General features: G+C 44.0%; 2 protein-coding genes across 8 annotated transcripts in view; one reads left to right on the top strand and one right to left on the bottom strand.

Annotated features, from left to right (window-relative positions):
* The window catches only part of ImpE3 (Ecdysone-inducible gene E3), a 90,365-nt gene that overhangs the window by 16,780 nt on the left and 59,344 nt on the right, over nucleotides 1–14,241 (top strand). For 2 of the 3 annotated variants that reach the window (XM_031989890.2, XM_031989891.2), the window contains exon 2: nucleotides 2,047–2,315. The exons of the other annotated variant lie outside the window; for it this stretch is intronic. The gene's annotated coding sequence lies outside the window, so the exon portion shown is untranslated. The remainder of the gene's footprint in view (nucleotides 1–2,046; nucleotides 2,316–14,241) is intronic. 3 annotated transcript variants of the gene reach the window in all.
* LOC116432686 (uncharacterized) overlaps nucleotides 1–14,241 on the bottom strand; it is a 240,693-nt gene that overhangs the window by 181,202 nt on the left and 45,250 nt on the right. The window lies entirely within an intron of this gene.

Raw genomic sequence — 14,241 nt, 5'->3', positions numbered from 1 at the left:
TTGATTTCGTCGTACGGGACCGTTAGATTTATAAAATATGAGAACACGTGAACACAGATTCATTGATTCCGTTCAGAATGACACCAATGAACGCGAAGTAGTTCACGTTGACATAGACGACCTTGACAAAGCAATTTACTTCGCGTCGAAGGTAATATCGCAGTCAGACGCGTGTCTCCCGGCGAACGATCCTCGTTCTCTCGACCGTGCGTCGTTTCCACGGTTTTTACATCGTGATACGAAGAACCGGTGAGGCAATCGGTCGGGAGCCGATGGAACGAAAAGCCCCGCGTAAACGGGAAATGGGTGTTGCGCGACCTCCCGCAAAAACGGGCAACCATTGCCCCGCGACAAATTGCTTGAATAATTTTTCGATAGAATCCGGGATACTCTGACCGCGCTTCTTTCGCAAACGCCAACGTTTTTCGCGTTTCACCGGCGTCCTTTCCTTTTACGTTCCCCGCACAAATAGTTCTCCGCTGTTCGCACAAATCTCCAGTTAAACGACGATTCCCTTTTTCTGCTGCGTGTTTCACTGTTTCGCAAACCGAAGGATTCCCGAATCTCTTGGGAAAGAGGATTCTTCGAAGACTCTTTGAAATGTACAAAACCTTCGACAGCTGAAGCTGAATTATACATTAATTGCTTAAATAATAGCAAAAACAGAAACTACACACTAATCTCTCGCTGCCCGAGTAATTAAATCGTTTGCCTGCGACTTAGTCTTCCAAATATGAACGTTTCATCTCGAAATGTCGACATTCGTCCGCAAAGGGTTAAAACTCTCCGTGAAACAATGAAACTAGTCGCATAGCCAATGCGGTTAGGTCCGGAAAAGGAAACTGGGAAATTAATGTTTTGCCTTCTGAAATGATTATGCGATATATTCAAAAGCTGCAAAAAGAAGGGCTTTCTGACCGAGAACAACCGAAGAAACGAGTGAATCCTAGGATAACTATAAGAATATTATCTCGAATATTAGAAACAATTCGTATCCGAATAATTGAAGGCAAGAACGAAAACATTGGTTGCGAAGGAACGAATTTGTAGAAGAATCTCAAAGAAGCGTTACATCGCGAAGACGACTAATTAGTAGAACCAGAGCATGAGAATAGAAATGAAATGAAAGAATGTAGGAAGCACAAGCTCAGAACAATGAAGTTCCACTGATTACAAAAGAAATAAGTTCAGCAATGGAAAAAAGGATGATTATGAAGTCCACGTGTGAACAAGAAGTAGCGCATGTAAATGGAGAGGAACAGAAAGAATCCTCGCAAGAACGTCGAAGCGCGTTTACGCGGTACAAAGTAGTTAGCAGAATGACAGAGTCCGTCGAAGATCACGTGGGAATTCGTTTCCAAGAGCCGTCGCCGAGAACGAGGAGAAAAAAGTGGCCGCAGGATCGCGGAACGAAAGCGCGTCGGAAAAGCGACACTTCATCGTGACTGTCGCGTTTTCGTATGACGGGCACGTAACGGTATGGAATGCGCATCGCGGCGCGTTTCGCGTTCCCGCGATCAGCACCTGTCCGATTCGCAGACACGACGCACGTGCTCGTGCTCGCCGGACGCAAAAACTGGCCGGTGTCGCTTAGGTCTTCGCCGCTGATGAGCTTCATCGAACCTAACCAAACACGCCGAATCACGGATTTTTCTACAGTTATTCAATCCTTCAGTCCCATTTCGTTCATAGATTTTTCCTTAGTGTTTGCATTAAACCTAAATAGTAGTTTGTATCGGAATGATTGATTGATTACGGAAAGAATTTGCCTAAGAATTCCGAAGTATCACATCGCGGAGCAACTTAACACAGTTTAAAGTTGATATTTTAATTATCTCATACTTTACTTTAATTATCTTATAGATTAGTTGGAAGCAATTATTATTGAACCAATCGAACGTTTGGACACTTTGATGTTTAGACAAAATGTCTGCTCTGCATATTCTTTCAGGAGGAATTACCTTCTTCCTCGTCGTACGATTATTAGTTGTTCATTACGTTGTACTGCAATTACGTAGTATTGCAATCGTTACTCTTCTATTGCAGCTGGAAAAGGTGATACAGTTCTCGTTACCGATGAACCCAAGGAAGTCTTCGAATTCCAAATAACGTCAGCCGTGGAACACGATGAGGAACGACTCGGAAACGCGATCGCGCGCCGTGGGGCTCACCCTTTCGGAAATTGGATCGTTCGGCAGTAATTTACGAGGCCCACAGGAAATTCAACGGCGAGGCCGACACGTGTACAGGTCGGGACGCGTCGCGATCCCGCTGCCTCCGATTTCCATGCATCTCCGCGGAGTTGTTCGTCACGCGTAAGTAATTAGACTGCATACGTCCGAATTGAGACGTGGATTTCCGCTGTCGTCACGCTTCAAATGTCAACCTTTGGTTTTTACTGTTGCCCGCGAGGATACTGCGGTAACGTCATTGTAATAAAAGATAAGTCATGATCGGCGTAACGGTAACGTTTTTACGTTGACCGCTCGACCTCGAGTTACACGCGTGGATACCTGGAAAAACGTGACATCATTTCTCGCGTGGGATTGCGTGAACGCCTCTTAATTCAGCCTGAAAAGCACATTTCTTGGCCTCTTCTGTTGCCCACGGTCTGTGAAAGTCATTGTTTCATTAGCGACTGTGGGCGTGAGTGGGCGGACTCTGATGAAGGACCCCGAAGGTGTTCACGAAAGAAATTGGCATCCTGGGAACTGGCGTGAGAGGACCTCAATTTTCTCCTTGCCTAGGAATGCTGAAGTTTGTCTGGATGTTTAGAACTAGAGGATAGAACTCTAGGACTGTTGAATATTACTTTTTTGTATTGCTAAGACTCTAGGACGCTAGAAGTACTAGATCTCATTTTTCTGAATCACTAGGTTTCTAGGACTCTAGGGTTACTGAATCTTATTTTTCTAAATCACTAGGTCTCTAAGGATCTCAGGACTATTGAATCTTATTCTTTAGAGTCCTAGAAACCTAGTGATTCAGAAAAATGAGGTTTCTAGGACTCTAGGGTTACCGAATCTTATTTTTCTGAATCACTAGGTCTCTAAGGATCTCAGGACTATTGAATCTTATTCTTTAGAGTCCTAGAAACCCAGTGATTCAGAAAAATGAGGTTTCTAGGACTCTAGGGTTACTGAATCTTATTTTCCTGAATCACTAGGTATCTAAGGATCTCAGGACTATTGAATCTTATTCTTTAGAGTCCTAGAAACCTAGTGATTCAGAAAAATGAGGTTTCTAGGACTCTAGGGTTACCGAATCTTATTTTTCTGAATCACTAGGTCTCTAAGGATCTCAGGACTATTGAATCTTATTCTTTAGAGTCCTAGAAACCCAGTGATTCAGAAAAATGAGGTTTCTAGGACTCTAGGGTTACCGAATCTTATTTTTCTGAATCACTAGGTCTCTAAGGATCTCAGGACTATTGAATCTTATTCTTTACTCCAGGATTCTAGGTCAGAACTTTTTAGCTCCCCTAGATCCACACCTTACGACCCCAAGAATCTGAAACTCGAAAATTCCAGGTAGTAGAACGATCTGACTCCAGAAAATTGAGAAGTCTAACGGCATCAAAGATTATCAGGGTCGGATTGCGGCAAATTCAGAATTCTATATTGGACGCTATACACGCTCGGTTCAATTTTCCGCTGGGGGAACAATTGTTTTAGGATCTCCGATGTCGAGATGGCGTCTCCTCTTTCCATCAGGCGCGATGATATCCTGCGCGACTGGCAGCGAGCGTATGTAAATTACACCGTCCGTAAGCGTAGTCACGGTCGATATTTGCTCATTCCGTGAAATGTTACGTTGAAAGTATTCGCCCGTCCCGATGGCCCGGCCACCCCCTTCCATTCTTTTCCTCTTGAAACCGCTTTTACGCTGGTCCCCATCGAACGCAATTTCCTTTCGACGTGTGCTGAATCGGTTACCGGTGAACGAGCCGAGCGGTTTACGGTTTAACGCGGCCGCGGGGATGCGACGATTGCGTTACGTTTTAAGGGCCGCCATTTGCTCCGTTGTAAGAACCCGCTGAGAACTGAATAACGCTGCTGTAGATCATTCTACTGAAATGTTAGCCGACTCTGTTCACGTGAAAATCGGAATTTTCAAGGGAATAAGAGAAAATCAAATTGAATAATGTAGCGATGCTTTAATGGAAGGAATTCTGAATGAAGTTTTTGCGATCTACTTCAACGCCGGTAGGTGACGGTTGAATAATTGAATATTTAATTATCCGAATGCTTGAGAAATTCGACGGTCAATTGATTTTTCAGTGGTTTAATCGTCGAACGGTTCGACGTTAATAAACGCTGTAACGTTCCGTGCCGTGATCGTCGCGGCACCTGCTATTTACCTTTCCCGTTCGGAATATTATGGCTCGCGTTTTAACGCCGTCGTTATCTCTCTCATTATTTCGAGTAATGGCGCCGATATTAATCTGTCCACGTCCCATCAAGGCCGCTGATGACGTAATACCATCCAAAAAGCGTTTGACCGAGGACAGGTATTAGTTGAAACGCGGCTGCGTCTACGTCAGCGAACGACGCTTTCATTCGCACCGGTAATATCAAGAAATATTTATGTGTCCAATATCGACGTTTAATGGACTGACGCGACAGACCGTGTGTCGTCATCGTCTACACGCTGGAGATCTAGATACTCTGAAATATAGACTTCAACCCTTTGCGGTCCGAAGCGCTCTTGGTTTCTCACTTTGAGGTTCACGTCGACGTTAGTTCATTCGATTACAGCTTAACATGACGATCTATTTATTTATTCAAGAATATTTGGGAGTCATTGTTACCTTTAAATGTTATAATTGTGATACTACAAATAAATATAGAAAAAATTGTTAAAAGGTAGAGGTTGCAGTAAAATAGAATGTCGAGTCTGACTCGACATAGGACTGCTAATTAAAGTCTATTGTTTCCTATGCCTAAATACTTATAAGACTTCAGTGTTTTAGAATTTTAGAAGTTCAAGCATCGAAAGCTATTAACAACCTAAATCTTTGTACTTCCAAAGCATCTAACGAAATTAACTAATTAATTTCAAAAGTCTAGATCCTCGAAAACATAGAACTCTGAAGCTTTCGAATTCTAAATGTATAAATCTCCGAAACGCAAGCAAAAATCTTCGAAATCATTGAAATCCGGTTACCTAATGCTGTAGAAACGCAGAATCCTCTAACTGTACTCTAATTATTGTTTCCTATGTCTAAATACTTATAAGACTTCAGTGTTTCAGAATTTTAGAAGTTCCAGCATCGAAAGCTATTAACAATCTAAATCGTTGTACTTCCAAAGCAACGTTATAGAATCTCAAACGTGTAATTTCAAAAGTCTAGATTCTCAAAAACATAGAACTCTGAAGCTTTCGAATTCTAAATGTATAAATCTCCGAAACGCAAGCCGAAGTCTTCGCAATCATTGAAATTTGGTTGCTTAATGCTGTAGAAACGCAGAATCCTCTAACTATAGGGGCCTACAGAAATTCATGCGACCACAGCTACGTGTCTGATAGACGCTGCGAGCTCAATACCGCGAAACCATCAAGACACCCTTACGAATTACGTGACGACTCCACCATTCCACAGCAAGATCACCATAGTAACTACGGGGATGCCCCTGAAATGGCAATACGATCGTCGCGCGGTGTTGTTCCCGTAAATTTTCAGCCCGCCTGTCGGAGTCAGGTTTCTATGCCACGACGAGCATTGACGCAACCAGTGTCCCCATGGGTGCCATCGTTACGCGACGTTTCACGGAGGCGACAGAAATTTGTGCGTCTCCTTGCCACGTTCGCGATATTCTACCCTCTTCGCTAACGTATCTCGACGACCAAACATCTCATTAATTGCCTCGAGTTCCTTAATATTTCAAATAATACTTCACACTTTTCTATTGATGTTTCCTCTGCAAATTTGATTAAACTCCATCTTGAGAGTACCATTTTACCATATTAATCTAAATTCAAATCTACATAAAAGTAACTTTCCCTTTCTTCAATTAACCCTAGATTTACAGACGTTTGTCCTATACTTTATTCTATGATTCCTAGAGAACTACATATTCGTTTATACAGATCGCGAAAATTATAGCTTCGAAACTAAGGTATCACAGTGAGCATTCGCTTAATCGCACGAATCAAAATTAACTTAAACCGTTGCCAAATAATGCTTGAGAATTTCAATATCTATTAACCCTTTGCACTCCAATGGTGCCTCTCAGTCATCACACGATTGGTGCATCAAAATTGTAAAATTTCATATTTAACATTAAGTCTCGAGTAATCTGTCGATACGTGAAATGTGGAAATAAAATATCATTGTTCCCTTTATTTTGTGAATAGATTCTTCGTTAAGTTAGTTTTAAAAAATGTCGTCTATATCTCATAAAAATATATTGAATATTTCTAGTGACAAATTATTGGAATGCGAAGGGTTAAATACTCAAAGCCATCCAGCTAAACACAAATTTACACATTGCCAATATATCATCCCGACAAAAAAGTCCCCTATGTTCTCCAATATGGCGTTCGTGTTTCAAGAGCAACCGTTATTAATGAATATTTACATCGAGAACGATAACAGAAACTGTCCGCACGAAGTGGCCAGCGGATAAGTAACTGAAGCGATATTCATCTCAAAACTTCGAAGAATTAATGGCTTCTTAGCTCGTTCGCGAACTTCCGTGTTCCGAGTTCGCAAGCCAGTTTGCGCGCCGAAGAATTTCCGGCGCGGTCGGGCGATCCGTTACGAGTTACGCGGTTAACGTTCACGCGGCAGCTTGCCGGTGGCTCGCGTCGCCCGTCGTTAAGCGAATGAACTATTGCCTCGCCGAAAACTTTCGGGACAGCCCTGGGAAAAGGTTGTACGTGAAAGTTCACGGTTCCCCGCGCCATTTCCCGGTAACTTCCGTCTTCCTATTGTCGGGAACTTGATGCATGGCTATTCCAAGCGCCGCGCACTTTCGAGCACAACGGCGCGATTAAGGCGCCGGCTTCGTGTTATTACTGTTTAGATAACTGGTTCTGAAACTTAGATGATGTTCCATGATCGTGGACCCCGTCTTCAAGACGTTAATGGGAACCCGGAGAAAATAGTATAGATCCTAACCGAGCATCCTGGTGCTAGACGCTCTCCATTACTGGTTGGAATTTCTAATTAGTATTTGAAGATAATCGCTTGTACTCTCACTGAAAGTTATGATTGCGGAGATTACAGCTTTTATTTGAGAAGGAAAGATTTGTTTTATGCAGAAGATTTGGATCGCTAAATGTGGATTCTTGTAGATTAATTTATAGGAAAGGATGTCGAAGAGAAATTGGTGAAATTGTAAGCAGAATTATTTCTGATATCGAGGGAAGCTCTAGATTTGAAATAAGCAATGGTAATTAGGTCTTTTAACTTCTCATTAGAGTTGTCACAATAAATTCTTGCGATCCTCATTAACAGCTTTGCAGTCTAAGACCACGTGGAGTCTAATTACAGCGTCTCTAATTAGTAATTCGAGCGACGCCGCTAACAATGAGTTATCCGTCCATGAGCGCGCAGCGATTCGCGACGAAACTCGCGGAGACGGGCGCGATATTGGTCCCGCGTGTTCTCGGTGTGTTTTCGGTCGACCTGATTTTCAAGCTTTCATTTCTGCGAACGCTTATCGACGTTGCGGCAGAAGTAACCGCAGGGATTAAGTCGATTTGCAGTGCTCTTATCGTTCCCTCAACTCGTGTCTGAGATTTACTGCCGACGCTCGGTCACCACTCGAGCCGGATCCGTTCTAAATTTAATGCATTCTCTCTCGGCGAGCGGAATAATAACAATCCCTTAAGAATTTCTAACGGTCCCGTTCAATCCGCGGCATAAAGGATTCCCGTGTTCTTTTCAAAAGATACAAGCTGGTGTCTCGAACGTTCTTTTGAATTCTGACGAACCGCATTCAACAAGTCCGCAGCCGACGAAATCTTATTGCCGAGGCACTAATAGCGGAACATTTCTGGATAATACCTGCCCGTTCGCGCATAATGTACCCTTAATTAGTTGCGAGTTGAAATTCTAGCTCCCGCGGCGCACCCGGCCGCTTTGTAATTGAATTTCTTCACGCGATATTCGTCGAGATTTATGGCGCCACCGCGCGGACCGTGTTCTCCGCTGTAATGTTACCGAACTTCCAGTGATTTATCCTGTTTCAGCGGTGTACGGGCAATGTATCGGCGACGGGGAACATTGTTGAACCTTAAAAGCAACGTGCCAACCTCTCGACGTAGCTTTTTTCGGGGAAATTTTTCGCATCCGAGGAATTCCTCTCGAAACTTTGGGAATTTTGTTGGAAGTTCGTTGCGTCGTGAATTATCTTCTGGCCGAGCGACTTTCTCGCGAACAGATGATCGCAGCGAACGTTAATCCTCGTCCGACTTTACGAAGCGAGCTCGTCGATGAACGAAACGAGCACGCGGACAGAGACGTTAATTAGCTTCGTTAATTGATCCGGTCGCGTGATAACCGGAGGTGAAAATATCGTGGATGAAAAGCGGAGCTGCGACGCGTTTGCGCTTTCCTTGCGCGTTGCTTATGACGTATCGATCCGGTGTTAATTGGTTTCGTTAATTAATCGAGTCGCGGTTGACCTGGGGATCGCTAACTCGCTGAACGCGATCCTTGATATTTAGACTGCATCAGGCCTCGCGAGCTAAGGAGTTTGAGTGTGTAGAAATTTGAAGCATCAAAGTTTTCGCGTTAACTCCTGCGCTTTTGATCTTTGGAATTTTGGCTTGTAGGATTAGGGGATCTTTGGGTGTATGGGAATGCAGGGTGCTAGAATTTGAAGATTTGGAATTCTAGGACTAAGGATAAGATTTTAGGATTTCTGGATCTTAAGATTGTTGGACTTTAGGATTATAGGGTTCTAGAACTTTTGGACCTTTGAACCTTTGGACTTTTGAACTCTAGGACTATAGAACTTTAGTACCATAGAACTTTAAAACTATTGGACTTCAGAATTATAGGGTTCTAGAACTTTTGGACCTTTGGACCTTTGGATCTTTGGACTTTTGAACTCTAGGACTATAGAACTATAGTACCATAGAACTCTAGAACTATTGGATTTCAGAATTACAAAACTCTAGGACTTTTAGACTTTAAAATCCAAAGATTTGAAAATTCTAGAAGTCAGAGAGTTTGAACCTCTTCAAACTTACACGTTGAGAACCCTAGGAATGCAGGATTCTAGGTAAATTCTAGTTCTGCATTCCTAAAAGACCACGTTCATATAAAAATAGAGATCACCGTTACCGTAGAAGCTTAATCGCGTGCCATTCGACAAAGGAATAAAAGACCTATCGCGAAAATTGGGTTTGAATCGTAAAAGCGAACAGGGAAGCTTGAAAACCAATTATCCCCGTGATCATCAAACATCCCGGACAAACATAAATATTGATTCGCATACGGGGAATCGAACGAATTTTATTACGGGCTCCTTTGGGACCGTCGGAAATGTTGAAGAGGTGTTTCACTCGTTCGCTCTAGATTGCATTTCAATGGAATCTCGGCCGATTCATTGGACCGCTAATCGATCAATCTTCGCCGTTCACCCTGTGCTCCGATATATCGACCACACAATACATATACGAGGTGCGATGCAATTACTTACGCAAACACGAAAGATTCGTCGCTAACTCGAATTAAATTTCTCGTGCAAATTTTTCATTCTTTCGATTCAAACTTTCGTCTGGCAACTTCTGACTGTTTCTACCGAGTTCGAAACAATTTAAATACTACAAAGTGCAGATTACCGTTTATGTTTCGAGTTGATCCACTGTAAATTGATTTTCCTTAACGTCTGATGCTTCTAAGTGGAAACAGGCATTCGTCGGACACGCGAATCAGCTATATCTGGAGTACACGTGCTTCCTAAACTTTCAAACTCAATTATCTCAATAACGGAGAAAACTTCTGTTCGCGTTACCGTTTAATTTTCGGTTCTGATAGCCGCTCTGTTTCGTTTGTATCAGCCAGTAGCGCTTAAATCAGACGTCTTCGAGCAGAACGACACGTATCGATTACGCACGGAACCGTTTGTCTTTCTCCGCGGCACCGTTCACGACCCTTGACAGATTTAATAATGTTCTGTCGGTGCACCGATTAAACTGATATCGATGCTCTCGTCGTTTACCGGCTTGACGAATTGCCCGCGAAATTTCGATCGTCGCTCTAGCGGAAAACGCCGGAGATCCATCCGTGCTCTCCAAAACGCGTCTTTGCATAGCGAAACAATAAGCGTTAACAAGTTTCACACGTTCAATAACTGCTCGCAGAAAGAAAATTGCTTCGAATTTACACCACGGGATAAGAACACAAATTTGTTCGCTTGAAATTCATAGCGCGGTACAAGAATAGAAACAGAATATATTTCACTTTGGAGTCTACCTATTTTCCACGTGAACTCTTCAATTAGTATACTTTGGTGTCAAACAGCAGTCAGAAGGCGGACACCTTGTACATGAATACAAAATTCACCCGACGAAGAACCGACAAGACGAGTCGTGAAGTTTCTGTCGTTGGAGAAGGACGGAGGAGATACTTTTGCATATAGATTGACCATATACATATAAATAAGTGAACGTGAATAATCGACAGCCGCGTTTTGAATTTTAATTAATACGCGAACGACCGGGACTCCGTAATCGCGAGATAATGAATATCTCCGCGAATATTATTCACCGTAAGCGTATTTTCGTCCGTCCTTACGAAACGACCGTCGCTCGCAATAAATAAAGGCGTATCGCGGTGCAAAAGGTCGTCCCTGATATCTAAAAACGAAAAAAAAACTGGAACAACACGAAAATATCTATTTTTCTTTTTACTTCTTCCTTTATTTCAATCCTTCGAATACGATGAATCGCGTTCCCGGCTCGTCTCGAAATTCTAATTATAATTGGCTCGTGCTAGTATCTGCATTCCACGCAGTTTCGTTTCGCAAATTTATTTCGTGGCTTGACACGGCTCCCGCCATCTTGGTAATCGCGGCGTCGAAAAGATGGAGGCGGGATCGAGACCTGTCCGGGTTTGAAACATGATAAAATCCAATTATCGATTCCACTTTCTGCTGCGGCACGAGGTATGGCGCTTTAATGGCCGGCTATCGGATTTCTTGTAAAAAGACCAGTAATTTCAGAGAGCTTCAAATCGCCATTTTTCCTTTTTCCTTCGGTAAAAATGGAATAACTTTATTAATACCCTATATTTAACTCTTCCGTCGTGTTATTTCCGTCGGCGATTGAACTCTGTTTACTCTTATTAAATTTATCTTGTTGTTCGCGTCGACGGTCGAGCATTGTTTTCTCCGTCATCGTTTTGTTTCGTTGCGCAGAATTTTCCCGGCAAAACGGACGCTTCGGATTCCCTTTCCGCGCGAGTTCCCTGGTCAAGCGAATTTGCGTACGCTAAATATCCGCAACACGTGTGCCGTCGACCACGTGACACGTTAAACACAGCTGCGAAGGCTGAACAAACTGTTAACACTGCGATATCGATCGGCCACGAGGTTTATTTGATCGACGAAAGTTATCGTGCGTTCGGTTTCTTAATTGCCCGTCGTCGTGTCAAAGGTTTCGCGCGCGCGAGAGAAAGAAGCTACGATCAACAGCTGCGGTGAGCGCCGCGCGCGCTGATAAAGTTGCAAATTTGTTTCGTTCGATGCGTCTTAGCTATCCGTTTAAAATTGAATGAACGTCCCCCATTGCGTAATATGGGAATCACGATACAAATTCATATGAACATTCCTTTCTCCCGTTAACAACGTTTACCGTCGAATTAATCTTCTCCCCTTCGGCCATTGTTTTTACAACGCGGCAGAAGGAATATTAATATTTCATAACATCCTCGTTGTTATTCGTTTTCATAAACTGTACTTCACGGTTTTCATTTCTATTTCAATGATTTTACCCCGCAAATATTTACACGCGAAGATTAATTCATATCACGGGCCATTATCCGTAATGAAAAGGTAGGAGTGGGTGGGCTACCTACAAAAGTATTCCACCGTGCAACGCGATTCGCGAAATCCGTGTGCAAGCGAATTCAGTGTAAATATTGTTTGTTTGTATTACGAAGCAGGTGGTATCGGAACGAAAATAAGCTGAGCTTGAAATATTCCGGGCAAAGACTGTCTTGCGAGGGGCAATAAAAATCTTCTACGCTCACCTCGCTAACAAAAGAAACAAGAGCCATACGCACGTTCCCATTAAATTTTTCTTAACTTAAAACCTTACTCACCCTCCTCGGTACTTCGCAGTAAGCCCTCAAAAGCCACGCAAACTTTCCAAGTTCATCACGAACAATCTTCAAACACGAAATACCAAAGAACACAAAATCGTCCTCCAAACGATCAAACTTTCCAAAGACCCGCAAAGTTCTCAAATTCCACTCATCTACGAAGACTCACTCAACGGTCCCAAACAAGACTCAACTCTATCGACCAAGGAACACACTCCACGAGCAGTCCAAGTCAATTATTCGCAATTACCGAACAATCCACCAAGATCACTAGCGAAGGACAATCAGTGGTCCAAGTTCAACGTCCAGAAGAATCAACCAAGAAACCTCTCGTATCGATTAGAGGCTGATCGAGAGAGTCCAGCTGCATTTGGAGCCGCAGCGAGCGAGCATCCTCTAAGCACTGAAGAAGATCGACGTGACCGGGTCCAATATAGATCACTGGTGCCACTGGGAGAGTGTTAGCAAGTGTTTCGACACCGGATCCTTCGCAGCCAGACCACTGCTTCCGGCCAACAGCCGCACCGGTGGCAGACTCGTGGTTTGCGTTCTCGTGTGTCTCCGCGGCGAGCGTATTACACTGTACGCGTTCCCACCACGGAGCCGCTTTCGATCATCGCCGGCAGCGTCGTGCATCGCTGCTCCGGCCTATCCTAGCCTCTGACCGGCCCGGTTGCGTAACAGTCGAAAGGAAAGAGCGGATCACCGACTGGCAAACGAGATCTTTCTCTGGGACACTCGTGCTTGTGGACAGTGCTCTTTACGAGCAGCTGGATCGAGGTCTGGAACGATGTTCGCCGTCACGTAGGCAGGAGGTATTAAGGAGAGGATCACGAGGAAGCGCTGACACTGATCGATCGGCCACGATTAATGATTTGATTAGCTTTTTTGCGGCCCGTCCGCTGGCAAGTGCTCGAGATGCACTATTGTCGAGGAGATTGATGCTGGTGATTCAGAGTAGGTTTTTTTAATCTTAGTGTCACAATGTCTCAATGATCACTGAATCTTATGGAAGATTGATCTTCGAGTTGTATCTACGTGAAAACCGGTCTACTTGTGCTCCTACAGTATCTACTTTCATTTTGCTAAGGTAATTTTTTACTGATAACAGCGTGTACTAAAAACTTGATAGAAAACCGCTTGATCTAATGTCGATAAACTCGTTCGTCGAAATGCGATGAAATGGGAGCGAAAGGTTTCAAGTTTCATAGCGTTGCAAATAGACTTGTCTTCAAAACCTATAATTCCAGTACCGAAGAATATCTTTCGAACAACACCGCTCGACTCTTCTGAAAATCTAAAAAATAACGTTGTCCTTCCGCGTTCCTGCAGCGTCAATTTCTCACGCGAATCACCTCCCCAGCGATCCAGGCCGCTCAGGCGAGCGTTGGATCACCGAGAGCGACGCTGCGGGGCTAGTTACAGCGGTCCGTATCTCTCCGCGTCGCCGGCGACACGTGAAAAACGGTGGCCTCTCGCGAGACCCCGTGTCCCCGTGTCAAGGGGTTAATAAAAGCTGCCGGGGAAAGGGATCGTCGCGAGGCGAAGAATCCTCGACAATTACCTCTTAATCCTTCACCGTACTTTCATCGGAATCAACGTTAAATCGGCCGTATTATTCCCCGTTTATCCCGACCTCGAGCTTGGATTAAAAATACACCCTTCGTTCTCTCATTCTCTCTTCTTTTTTTTTCCAGCCACCGCGAACCGCGTTTCTGGACCAATAACCGGCGGGTCCCTTTATTTTTACGCCGGTCCAGGTCGAAATCGTGGCCATTGTCTTAATTGGCTCATCGAAGCGGGACCGTAAATTAATAAACCGCTCGTAAAAGTCCCGAAGCTTTTAGCCCGGCGGAATCGGAACGGCCGACCGTAAATCCCGCGATGTTCGCTCGCTGCGCCCTTCCGTCCCCCTCGCCCGTCCTCCTTTGTGTAATTGCAGCGCGTTAAATCGCGCCGAA

This window comes from Nomia melanderi, chromosome 1 (assembly GCF_051020985.1).
Source record: "Nomia melanderi isolate GNS246 chromosome 1, iyNomMela1, whole genome shotgun sequence".
Classification (NCBI taxonomy): Eukaryota; Metazoa; Arthropoda; class Insecta; order Hymenoptera; family Halictidae; genus Nomia; species Nomia melanderi.
The sequence above is the reverse complement of the archived record's forward strand: the minus strand, read 5'-3'. Positions and strand labels throughout refer to the sequence as shown.